The 14,144-nt window shown below is 45.0% G+C and overlaps 1 protein-coding gene and 1 non-coding gene across 2 annotated transcripts in view; one reads left to right on the forward strand and one right to left on the reverse strand.

The window, feature by feature from the left end:
• LOC126412335 (cyclic AMP response element-binding protein A-like) overlaps positions 1–14,144 on the reverse strand; it is a 690,109-nt gene that overhangs the window by 537,995 nt on the left and 137,970 nt on the right. The gene's annotated exons all lie outside the window — the stretch shown is intronic.
• Trnas-cga (transfer RNA serine (anticodon CGA)) lies at positions 13,959–14,033 on the forward strand. The gene has a single exon. It is a non-coding gene; the product is annotated as a tRNA-Ser (tRNA).

The raw sequence follows: 14,144 nt of genomic DNA on the forward strand, positions 1-14,144 counted from the left end.
CGACAGAAATGGTGATTATGTCGAGAAATAGCTAAATGTTCAACCTGTAAAATGATGTAAACCGTTGTAGAAATAAACTGGTCTATGCACGTACAAAAAAATAGGAGACTTTACTTTTGGGATTACCCTCGCACTTAACAGTTACTAACATTATCATTTCAACCTTGTCCTCTTTAATACTCCTTTCTGTTCCTGACGACATTAATCACGGGTCCACCAGTGTTAAACTAAAAACATTATTGTTAATGCCTATTATTATTTGTTATTATCCTCACTATAAGCTTCCATATCTACATAAACTGAACCACAAATACGAACAGAAATTAACAATGCTTCTTAACGCTTGCTGATAAGTACAGGGAATTCCTACCAACGTTTGAAAAGCTCCGAAGCGACGTTGGTGACGCTGAGGCCGATAATTTTGTATAACACACATAAGGCGGCAAATGTGGGGAAGTGCGCAAAACTGGATGACAAATGTTGGACGAGGCCCACGGGAAAGACAGCATGTGACACTGCAAGTCTTAGGAGTGCCAGCACCCGTCTGCGGCGGTAAGCGAGTAAGTATTTCACATGAGTTTAGTAATTTTTAACTGCACCTTTAAATGCATGTGAGTTTCCGATAGCACACGACAAAACTGACACCTTTAGTGCGTACCTTTTCAATTAAACATTGATTTCCCGTGGGCCCTCGACGGAGCTGAATGTTCCCGAAGTGTGGCGGACAAGCCTACTAGTGTGACATCACAATTTTGTTGCAGGGCCCGTATATCTCGTAGACCCCGATGTTGGACGAGACACACGAGAAAGACAAGCCACGGCGCGTACGTCACGAAGGTAGGCCTGAACTCGTCCGCTCGCTCAGCTCGGCAGACAAAACGCGTTTCTGGACCTGTTAACTCGCAGCTGGGCGTGTACGTGCTAAGGAGAATTGCATCTTCTACAGGAATCTGTTGTTATGAAGTCTTAATTATTAACGGTACTACAGCAAAATTTAATGTAAGATTAATACTCGATATAAATGCTGTAACGGTTTGTTTATAGCATTTAGTCTCTTCTGTTTAAGTGCTCATTTCATGCAAGAAGTGGTGCCTTATGTAACTGATAACCATGCTGGCATGATTTTAATGTTATCGTACACCAGTACAGCTGTAACAAATTATGCCTATGGACTCCGATCATTGTAAGACTAATAACAATAAGACTCCATAAAAGCGGATTCCAGCATAAGATGCAATTCTCATTTGTACGTACACGCCTAATTACGAGTTAACAGGTGTAGAAACGCAGTTTGTCTGCTCAGTTGAACGAGCGAGCTGAGACCTACCTTCGTGACGTACGCACCACTGTCTGTCTTTCTCGTAGGCTTCGACGTTGGACATGTGACGTCACCACACGACGTACCTGCTTCCTACCGGTCTGTCGTACAACTGATCATCCAAACCCAAGCCCAGTATTCACGATGGTGTCGCTCTGGGCTCACGTGAGCGACTGCAACCTGCACCACGCAAGTAACGAGCAGCCCTTAGTGGCTCGCCATCACAGTTTTATTTATCTTAAATATCTTTGTGACTAATGCCCTTTTGGAATATTTATTATTTTATAAATGACATAAGTACTGCCAGTCTTTTACGATGATTCCGTACTTATACCCTATCATACGTTTTTAGTCATAATTCTGTGACCATGTTATAGAATATAGACCATTCTTTGATTTAAATTCTGAGGAAGACACTCCTAGCAGTGTTGAAACCAGGTTAATTTGTTAAAAATAGTGACCGAGGGCTGTTTTTTCTTTCAGTTGATAGACATTACTATTCTTCTCAAGTTGTGATGGATTATTTACGTCGGCTTTAATTGGTTGTAATACCTAACTCCTCAAACAGGTACCTACAAGATGACTGTGGGCGACTACGACATATTATTATCACTGCTCACTTGTGGGCATCCCATACATTCTTTCTGAGAGATGGGTTACCTCAAAACATTCAAAATGGTTCAAATGGCTCTAAGCACTATGGGACTTAACATCTGAGGTCATCAGTCCCCTAGACTTAGAACTACTTAAACCTAACTAACCTAAGGACATCACACACGCCCATGCCCGAGGCAGAATTCGAACCTGCGACCGTAGCAGCCCTGTGGTTCCCGACTGAAGCGACTAGAACCGCTCGGCCACCGCGGCTGACTCTGAACATCGTTCTAGAAGATATTATTCTGTGGAAATATGCAAAATATGTTAGAAGTCTGATACGGTTGTTTCCAAGACTAACAGCAAAAGTAGCTGAACTTAATTGTTTGAGCAGTAAAATGCTTCTTTCAGCTAAACTTTTCATTAATATATGCACTCCCAAATTTGGAGCAGTCTATCCTGTTTAGTGACTCCTGTTGATGGTCTACATCAATTGCTAGTATGAGCCTGTTGTAAATTTTCGGAGGTGACTGTCTACAGCTGTTAGATACCGTGAAAGAAGCATCAGCTGTACAATTGTATTTGTATTCTCTACCAGTTGCGATCATTACAATAATCTTCACAGGAGAAAAACAGGGTACATCAATGGATCAATACAGTGCGTTTTCTCAAACATAATGGAGAGCCCATTTTCAGACAACGACTTAATCATTCTTTGAAATCATAATTAATCATTCCTTCTGCTGCTTTATCTGTAATGGGATTTATTATAACACTAGTTTCAGCTGCAGAAAGTATCAGTTCTGCCTGATGAATGTTAAGTGGAAGGTCATTGATACATACAAGGAAAAGGAGTGGACCGTAGCTGAACCTTGTGGGACTCCCTTCGCTACTTCTCAACAAGCCGACAGCGTTACTGAAAGCGCGCACCGTAAGGTAGCTTCCAAAGCATAAATGTAGATCTGGACGTAGATGTCTCAACCAAAACAGCGGCACGTCGCTGGCCTGAGACGGGGTCGGTTTCACGGGAAACTGGTGGGACAAGGCACCTGCAGCGACCAGCCGGTTCTGCAAACCGGAGATTCCAGACGGCAGCTCCAGCTCCAGAGGAAGACAGATAGCGAAACCCCTTGGACTGGCAGGCCGCGTGCCCTGGCCGACCGAAATTTCTGTCAGTCAATACATCATCCGCCCACTTCATCTGACGGCTCCTATTTGCTAACGTGCATTTACATCCTGGCTCACATTTGAGACCATTGACCTCGTGACGAACCTGTTCTACGGTATCTTCAGCATACACCAACTGTATTTTCGATTTCTCTTCTTGTGCAACGATGACGCAATAGAGATTTTACGAGGGGCGTTCAATAAGTAACGCATCACATCTTTTTCTCGGCCATTGCCGGTTGAAAAAAATGTCACATCTTTTTCTCGGCCATTGCCGGTTGAAAAAAATGTGGAATTTCTTGTGAGACGTTGTGGAATATTCCTGTTTCAGCCTGCATTGTTTCATGAAGTTCCAATTGGTGGCGGCGTTATTACGTAGTCCTCAAAGTGGCGTCTGTGACTGAGGTGCGTTCAAAGTAGAGAGCTGCAATTTTCTTTTGGCGGAAAACAAGAGCATCGCAGATATTCACATGCGCTTTCAGAATGTTTACGGAGATCTGGCAGTGAACAAAAGCACGGTAAATCGTTGGGCGAGGCGTCTATCATTGCAACATGGCAGCGCAAATCCGTCCGATGTCCCGTGTGCTGGCCGTCCGCACGCAACTGTGAACGTACGGACACTCTCATTCTAGGTGATCGACAGATCACACTCAAACACCTCGCTGCTCAACTGACCGTCTCTGTTGGAAGTGCTGACACACTCGTCCGTCAGTTGGGTTACTCAAAGGTGTGTGCCCGCTGGGTTCTTCGCTGCCTAAAATGGTTCAAATGGCTCTGAGCACTATGGGACTTAACATCTGAGGTCATCAGTCCCCTAGAACTTAGAACTACTTAAACCTAACTAACCTAAGGACATCACACACATCGAGGCCCGAGGCAGGATTCGAACCTGCGACCGTAGCAACAGCGCGGTTCCGGACTGAAGCGCCTACAACCGCTCGGCCACAACACAAGGCTTTCGCTACCTAACAGATGACAATAAAAAGCATTTGTGCGGAACTGTTTGCGCTTTGCGAGGCCGATCGTAACAATGTTCCCAGGTAGATGCCGTGTTTCTTGACTTCCGCAAGGTGTTTGACACTGTTCCCCACGGTCGTTTAATGAAGTAAGAGCATATGGAGTGTCAGACCAATTGTGTGATTGGATTGAAGAGTTCCTAGATAACAGAACGCAACATGTCATTCCTAATGGAGAGAAGCCTTCCGAAGTAAGACTGATTTCAGGTGGGGCGCAGGGGTGTGTCGTAGGACCGTTGCTATTTATAATACAGGGTGATTCAAAAAGAATTCCACAACTTTAAAAATGTGTATTTAATGAAAGAAACATAATATAACCTTCTGTTATACATCATTACAAAGAGTATTTAAAAAGGTTTTTTTTTTCACTCAAAAACAAGTTCAGAGATTTTTAATATGGCCCCCTCCAGACACACGAGCAATATCAACCCGATACTCCAACTCGTTCCACACTCTCTGTAGCATATCAGGCGTAACAGTTTGGAGAGCTGCTGTTATTTCTCGTTTCAAATCATCAATGGTGGTTGGGAGAGGTGGCCGAAACACCATATCCTTAACATACCCCCATAAGAAAAAATCGCAGGGGGTAAGATCAGGGCTTCTTGGAGGCCAGTGATGAAGTGCTCTGTCACGGGCTGCCTGGCGGCCGATCCATCGCCTCGGGTAGTTGACGTTCAGGTAGTTACGGACAGATAAGTGCCACCTATCAGGAGGTTTAACACCATACTTCGTTCGAAATGCACGCTGAACAACTGTCGTCGATTCACTTCTGCCGTACTCAATAACACAAAAAGCTTTCTGTTGAGCGGTCGCCATCATAGCATCAACTGACGCTGACGCCTAGTCAACAGCGCCTCAAGCGAACAAATGTACAACTAAATGAAACTTTATAGCTCCCTTGATTCGCCGACAGATAGTGCTTAGCTCTGCCTTTTGTCGTTGCAGAGTTTTAAATTCCTAAAGTTGTGGTATTCTTTTTGAATCACCCTGTATATATAAATGACCTTGTGGATAACATCGGAAGTTAACTGAGGCTTTTTGCGAATGATGCTGTAGTATATCGAGAGGTTGTAACAATGGAAAATTTTACTGAAATGCAGGCAGATTTGCAACGAATTCACGCATGGTGCAGGGAATGGCAATTGAATCTCAATGTAGACAAGTGCAATGTGCTGCGAATACACAGAAAGAAAGATCCTTTATCATTTAGCTACAATATAGCAGATCAGGAACTGGAAGCAGTTAATTCCATAAATTATCTGGGAGTAGGCATTAGAGTGATTTAAAATGAAATGACCACATACAATTAATCGTCGGTGAAGAAGATGCCAGACTGAGATTCACTGGAAGAATCCTAAGGAAATGCAGTCCGAAAGCAAAGGAAGTAGGTTACAGTACACTTGTTCGCCCAGTGATTGAATACTACTCACCGGTGTGGGATCTGTACCAGGTAGGGTTGATACAAGAGATAGAGAAGTTCCAACGGAGAGCAGCGCGCTTCGTTACAGGATCATTTAGTAATCGCGAAAGCGTTGCGGATATGATAGATAAACTCCAGTGGAAGACTCTGCAAGAGAGACTCTCAGTAGCTCGGTACGGGCTTTTGTTGAAGTTTCGAGAACATACCTTCACCGAGGAGTCAAGCAGTATATTGCTCCCTCCTACGTATATCTCGCGAAGAGATCATCAGGATAAAATCAAAGAGATTAGAGCCCGCTCAGAGGCATACCGACAATCTTCCTTTCCACGAACAATACGAGACTGTAATAGAAGGGAGAACCGATAGAGGTACCCTCCGCCACACAACGTCAGTTGGCTTGCGGAGTATGGATGTAGATGTAGAATGTTTTGTCGAACATCGTCACAGGCGACGAGACATGGGATCATCACTGCGAACGAGAAACAAAACAGTAATCCATAGAGTAGCTCCACACCACCTCTATTCCGAAGGACAAAGCCGCACACTCAGCCGGTAGTCATGGCGACGGTCTGCTGGGACTATGAAGGGTTATTCTGTTTGACGTTCTCCATCTTGGTGCAACGATCAACTCGGAAGTGTATTGTGCTACCCTCGGGAAACTGAAGAAACGGCGTCAACGTGTTCGTCGCCACAGAAACGCAAACGATCCAACTTTTCCATGACATTGCAAGCCCTCTCGCAAGTCCGCTCACCCGAGAGATGCTCAGAAAATTTCATTGGACTGTTCTTTCTCATTTACCATTGGACTGTTCTTCCTCATTTACCATTGGACTGTTCTTCCTCATTTACCCCACAGCCGGGACCTCGTACCTCCTATCTTCCATCTGTTTGGCCCAATGAAGGATGCATCCCACGGGAAGAAGTAAGTGGATGACGGAGAGGTTATTGACGCATCAAGACATTGACTCCGACGTAGATCAGTAGAGTGGTACCTTGCGGGCATACAGGTCCTCCCATCAAGGTAGCAAAAGGCTGTCACAATAAACGGAGATTAGGTTGAAAAATGCATTTTCGTAGCCAAAAGAGTATGAATAATATGGTGTATTGGCATCCTGAATGAAACAAACCTGCTGTACGAAAAAAATGTATTACATTACTAATTGAACACCATTCGTACAAATAAACGTACCTTTTCCTGAAACAGTTTTATTATTAAATCATAGACTATACCTTAATATACTTCGCAACGTAATTTCCATCACTATTAAGGCACTTATCGCTACCTGGAATCACGTTCTGATTTCCGTTCTCGGAAACTGTGCCACCTAATTTGACCGCGTAACTGTTCTTTTTCAAGTACTGCAACAAGTGGTTATCATGCGGCGCTACATCTCGGCTAAACATCAGGTGATCAAGTTGCTCCCAGCCATATGATGCGGTGATATCTTGTATTGATTGGGCCGTATGTGGATACACATTGTCATAAAACAAAATGAGGAAAATAACACATTTATTGAGCTTGCAGTTCTTTTTGGGTAGCTAGGCACAGTTTAATTAAGGTTTCACAATGTGTCTCAAAATTAATTGCGTTATCCTAAAGCAAAAATCTGCAACCAACTCCCTCTGTCTATCCCAAAATTCAGTGCACACGATCTTTCGAATTGAAATAGGCTTCGTTAACCTCACTTTTTTATGGTTATGCAAAATGCCTCCATTTCGTGGACTGGTATTCCTATTCTGGTGTAATATGAGCCACCTATATACAGAATGGAAAGAAAATTCGGTTGAATAATTCATTACATTACCGTACCGCTCACAAAAAATCAAAGCACTGGCTTCCTGTGTCAGCGTGAGTGCACCTTCCGGTAATTTAAGCGTTCTCTGAGAATTTCATAAACAAAACTTTAGAAAAAAATCATTACTAAGTATGAATCAATAAAGCTATCGGGGATTTTCACCGCTCGGGAACTGGGTGTTGTGTTGTCCTCAAGTTCGTATCGTCATAATTGATACGAAAGTGCCCACCAGAGTGGCCGAGCGGTTCTAGGCGCTGCAGTCTGGAACCGCGCGACCGCTACGGTCGCAGCTTCGAATCCTGGCTCGGGCATGGATGTGTGTGATGTCCTTAGGTTAGTTAGGTTTATGTAGTTCTAAGTTCTAGGGGACTGATGACCTCAGAAGTTAAGTCCTATAGTGCTCAGAGCCATTTGAATCATTTGATACGAAAGTCTCCTCAAACACACTGCCATATCTTCTTTCCACTACTGAGATGGCTGAATGGACACGAACCGAAAGCCACTCAAAGTAGTAAAGCGTTTGTTTTCTTGAACTTTTGCATTAACCTTCAGCACCAAGACTTCAGTGATGATAGATGATCAAACATTACTCCGGGCACTTTTGAATTGCTCACAGTGTTTGTTCCACAAACTCTGCAAATCCGCCAATGAATTTTGACCGCTTTCGCGTATTTGCACACAGAAAAGAACCACTGCGCGCATTTTCCATTCCTGAGGGGCTTTTAATTAAGAGAGGCGTTTTTAATCAGCAGAAACAAACCTAAACACGATCGAATGCTTCGGTTATGGCGTGTGTGAGTAGCCCATATAGCCAGGTACTCAACGCACATGCGCAGTTCGCCACTAGAGTGCTGCAGAGGCAGGTAAGAACACGAAAAACTCGATAATTAAAATAAGTATTTCTGGATTACAAATTTTGATCTTCGCTTTCCGACAGAATACTGTGCCACAGACTTCTTAGCCAGTCCTGAGAGAGTGCTGAAATCAGTACATTCACATTTACCAAGGATGGAGTTTCAGATCCGGGTTTGTTCGCTGGAAAACATTTTACGTCATACTACACACTATGTCTCACACGTTGATTTCGAGCCAGATTCAAACTATGTGGACCCAGGAAGGTAGTCGCCCGAGAACCAGAATGTAAGAGCTCTGTATCAACACACACAGTTTGTAGGAAACATACAGAAAGTTACAGTTTGTTGAAAATTCAATTATTAAAAGCTATGTTGTACAATAAGATCAAGCTGCATGCTGTTCTATGCAATGTCACTATAACAGAATGATTTGGAAATTCATATTTTATGCCACACTTCAAAACGAAGGAAGATTAGGCCTCAACCCTGCGGTCAACGACGGGTTCATTAGACACAGTGCACAAAGTCAGGATAGGGAAAAATTTCGTACGCGTTCATCTCATAGTTACTACGCTCACATTTGCATCAATTGATTTAGACAAATCACGACAGAACCAATTCTGAGTTGTCGTACGTGGATTTGACCCACATTCAATTCGAATGTCAGCGCTTGAATTCGAATAGTAGCACGAAAACACATTCCTGTTTGATTGCGACACGTTGTAGTTTCCATAGCTTCCACGTACATAAGATAATCCTAAATGTAACATACGGTATAACAATATTACAGAAATGTTTCAAAATTCTCAAAACAATTTACTTGACACGCGAACTGGTTTTCGTTAGAGTGACCTCACTTCGCGAAAGTGGCCATGAATTCAGTATTCACAATAAAATAAAACATCCACGGCAAAAGCAAGAGCATTGCCAAAACCTGATCAGGGGCAGAAGAAAAAAGTGACCTTAAAGTAGACAGTCTTCAGTTTATTAATGACTGAGTGGGGCAGTAAGCCGGCCGAAGTGGCCGTGCGGTTAAAGGCGCTGCAGTCTGGAACCGCAAGACCTCTACGGTCGCAGGTTCGAATCCTGCCTCGGGCATGGATGTTTGTGATGTCCTTAGGTTAGTTAGGTTTAACTAGTTCTAAGTTCTAGGGGACTATTGACCTCAGCAGTTGAGTCCCATAGTGCTCAGAGCCATTTGAACCATTTTTTTGAAACATTTTTTTTGGGGCAGTAATTTGGTTAGAAGACGGCTCGCATTCGGGAAGAGGAGGGCCACATCACACAGACCATCCAGATTTATTTTTTCGAGTCCCAGTCATGTACGCAGTTTTAATCTGCCAATAAGTTTCAAATCAGCGCACACTCCGCTACACTGTGAACTTTCATTCTGGTACTTTTCCCATGTTTTCCTCAAATTGTTCAAGGCAAATGCCGGGATAGTTCCTTTGAACCGGAAGACACAACCGATTTCCCACCCCAATCTCGCCCACATCGAATTTGTGTTCCGTTTGTAATAAAGGCTCGCGAAACTTTATGTTCTCTCCATTTTTACCGCTTCCAACTAATTATTAATTTAAAACCCAGATTCAGATCACAGTACTTTTCTTACATTACCTCGACGAGTAAGACTACTTATGTGTGCCACAAGCCATCAATCGGTGCGTGGCGGAGACTAAACGATGCACCAGAAACATTTTAGCCCATTACATTTCCAAGGCCCTGACGATTCTCGTGGAGAAGGATTGTGTCTACCCCATATGTATACGTAGAATTTCGCTAACTGCGGGCATAACGCGAGATACAAGTTGGGAGAATTGTTTTCTGAACATGAGATCTCGGCGATGTACAGCATATTTCTCGTAGCATCTGTGACTGCTGTTTGTTGAACACCTCTATGACGTTCTCTCACTGACTGAACATACAGGTAAGAGGCGCGCTGCTTTTCTTTGTTCTCTCTCTCTCTCTCTCTCTCTCTCTCTCTCTCTTCCGTCGGTCCAACATGGCGTAGGTCCCAGAGTGGTACTCAATAAATGCTACAGTGTTTCCATTCTGTATACCACAGGGAAAGCGAAAGAAAGAAAGCAAGTTGTCCTGCTGGTAGCGAGCACAAGTAACGCGGAACAGACGGGAGTCCGCGAATGGCGGTAGCAGCTGGCCGCTGCGCCTTTTTAACGAGGCGTGGCTGGCCAGGCTGCTCAGGCCGTACATTCCGTCCGCCTGGTCCAATTTCCCTGTGCGGAGGCGAGGCGCGGCCGTGGGCGGTGGACCACCAACGCCACGCGCCTGGTCCGGACTACGCGCACCATACTTGCTACGGTGCGTGGCTGGCTCTCGATGTACACTGAAGCGCCAAAACAACTGGTATAGGCATGCGTATTCAAATGCAGAGATATGTAAAGGGGCAGAATAGGACGCTGCGGTCGGCAACACCTATACAGGATGTTACAAGAAGGTACGGCCAAACTTTCAGGAAACATTCCTCACACACAAATAAAGAAAAGATGTTATGTGGACATGTGTCCGGAAACGCTTACTTTCCATGTTAGAGCTCATTTTAGTTTCGTCAGTATCTACTGTACTTCCTCGATTCACCGCCATGATTTCATACGGCATACTCTACCTGTGCTGCTAGAACATGTGCCTTTACAAGTACGACACAACATGTGGTTCATGCACGATGGAGCTCCTGCACATTTCAGTCGAAGTGTTCGTACGCTTCTCAACAACAGATTCGGTGACCGATGGACTGGTAGAGGCGGACCAATTCCGTGGCCTCCACGCTCTCCTCAACTCAACCCTCTTGACTTTCATTTATGGGGGTATTTGAAAGCTCTTGTCAACGCAACCCTGATACCAAATGTAGAGACTCTTCGTGCTCGTATTGTGGACGGCTGTGATACAATACGCCATTCTCCAGGGCTGCATCAGCGCATCAGGGATTCCATGTGACGAAGGGTAGATGCATGTATCCTCGCTAACGGAGGACATTTTGAACATTTCCTGTAACAAAGTGTTTGAAATCACTCTGATACGTTCTGTTGCTGTGTGTTTCCATTCCATGATTAATGTGATTTGAAGAGAAGTAATAAAATGAGCTCTAACATGGAAAGTAACCGTTTCCGGACACATGTCCACATAACATATTTTCTTTCTTTGTGTGTGAGCAATGTTTCCTGAAAGTTAGGCCGTACCTTTTTGTAACACCCTGTATACACTACTGGCCATTAAAATTGCTACATGAAGAAGAAATGCAGATGATAAACGGGTATTCATTGGACAAATATATTATACTAGAACTGATATGTGATTACATTTTCACGCAATTTGGGTGCATAGATCCTGAGAAATCAGTACCCACAACAACCACCTCGGCCGTAATAACGGCCTTGATACGCCTGGGCATTGAGTCAAACAGGGCTTGGATGGCGTGTACAGGTACAGCTGTCCATGCAGCTTCAATACGATACCACAATTCATCAAGAGTAGTGACCGGAGTATTGTGACGAGCCAGTTGCTCGGCCGCCATTGACCAGACGTTTTCAGTTGGTGAGAGATCTGGAGAATGTGCTGGCCAGGGCAGCAGTCGAACATTTTCTGTATCCAGAAAGGCCCGTACATTACCTGCAACACGCGGTCGTGCATTATCCTGCTGAAATGTAGGGTTTCGCAGGGATCGAATGAAGGGTAGAGCCACAGGTCGTAAGACATCTGAAATGTAACGTCCACTGTTCAAAGTGCCGTCAGTGCGAACAAGAGGTGACCGAGACGTGTAACCAATGGCAGCCCATACCATCACGCCGGGTGATACGCCAGTATGGCGATGACGAATACACGCTTCCAATGTGCGTTCACCGCGATGTCGCCAAACACGGATGCGACCATCATGATGCTGTAAACAGAACCTGGATTCATCCGAAAAAATGACGTTTTGCCATTCTTGCACCCTGGTTCGTCGTTGAGTACACCATCGCAGGCGCTCCTGTCTGTGATGCAGCGTCAAGGGTAACCGCAGCCATGGTCTCCTAGATGATAGTCAATGCTGGTGCAAATGTCGTCGAACTGTTCGTGCAGATGGTTGCTGCTCTGCAAACGTCCCCATCTGTTGATTCAGGGATCGAGACGTGGCTGCACGATCCGTTACAGCCATGTGGATAAGATGCCTGTCATCTCGACTGCTAGTCATACGAGGCCGTTGGGATCCAGCACGGCGTTCCATATTACCCTCCTGAACCCACCGGTTCCATGTTCTGTTAACAGTCATTGGATCTCGACCAACGCGAGGAGCAATGTCGCGATACGATAAACCGCAATCGCGATAGGCTACAATCCGACATTCATCAAAGTCGGAAACGTGATGGTACGCATTTCTCTCCTTACACGAGGCATCACAACAACGTTTCGCCAGGTAACGCTGGTCAACTGCTGTTTGTGTATAAGAAATCGGTTGGAAAATTTCCTCATGTCAGCACGTTGTAGGTGTCGCCACCGGCGCCAACCTTGTGTGAATGCTCTGAAAAGCTAATCATTTGCATATCACAGCATCTTCTTCCTGTCGGCTAAATATCGCTTCTGTAGCACGTCACCTTCGTGGTGTAGCAATTTTAATGGCCAGTAGTGTAAGACAACAAGTGTCTGGTGCAGATGTTAGATTGGTTACTACTGGTAAAATGGCAAGTTATTAAGATTTAAGTGAGTTTGAACGTGATGTTATAGTCGGCGCACGAGCGATGGGGCACAACATCTCATACGTAGTGATGAAGTGGGTATTTTCCCGTGCGACCATTTCACGAGTGTATCGTGGATATCAGGAATCCGGTAAAACGTCGAATCTCCTATGTCGCTGAGTCGGGAAAAAATCCTGCAAGAACAGTACCAACGACTGAAGAGAATCGTTCAACGTGACAGAAGTGTAACCCTTCCGCAAATTGCCGCAGATTTCAATACTGGCCATCACAAGTGTCAGCATGCCAACCATTCAACGGAACATATCGATATGGGCTTTCGGAGCCAAAGATCCACTCGTGTACCCTAGATAATTCCAGGACACAAAGCTTTATGCCTCAACTGGGCCCGTCAACACCGACATTGAACTGTTGATGAATAGAAACATGTTGCCTGATCGGATGAGTCTCGTTTCAAATTGTAACGAGCGGATGAACGTGTACTGGTATGGACACAAGCTCAAGAACCCATGGACCCTGCATGTCAGCAGGGGACTGTTCAAGCTGGTGGAGGCTCTGTAATGGTGTGGGGAGTGTGCAGTTGGAGTGATATGAGACCCCTGATGCGTCTAGATATGACTCTGACGTACGTAACCACCCTATATAAACACCTGCATCCATTCATGTCCATTGTGCATTCCGACGGACTTGGGCAATTCCAGCAGGACGATGCGACACCCCACACGTCCAGAATTGCTACAGAGTGACTCCAGGAACATTCTTCTGAGTTTAAACACTCCCGCTGGCCCCCAAACTTCTCAGACATTATTGAGAATGAAACTTCCTGGCAGATTAAAACTGTGTGCCGGACCGAGACTCGAACTCGGGACCTTTGCCTTTTGCGGTCAAGTGCTCTGCCAGGAAGTTTCATATGAGTGCACACTCCGCTGCAGAGTGAAAATCTCATTCTGGAAACATCCCCCAGGCTGCGGCTAAGCCATGTCTCCGCAATATCCTTTCTTTCAGGAGTGCTGGTTCTGCAAGGTTCGAAGGAGAGCTTCTGTAAAGTTTGGAAGGTAGGAGACGAGGTACTGGCTGAAGTAAAGCTGTGAGGACTGGGCGTGAGTCGTGCTTGGGTAGCTCAGTTGGTAGAGCACTTGCCCTCGAAAGGCAAAGGTTCCGAGTTCGAGTCTCGGTCCGGCACACAGTTTTAATCTGCCAGGAAGTTTCATATCAGCGGACACTCCGCTGCAGAGTGAAAATCTCATTCCGGAAACATCCCCCAGGCTGTGGCTAAGCCATGTCTCCGCAATAT

Source organism: Schistocerca serialis, chromosome 7 (assembly GCF_023864345.2).
Source record: "Schistocerca serialis cubense isolate TAMUIC-IGC-003099 chromosome 7, iqSchSeri2.2, whole genome shotgun sequence".
Lineage (NCBI taxonomy): Eukaryota > Metazoa > Arthropoda > Insecta > Orthoptera > Acrididae > Schistocerca > Schistocerca serialis.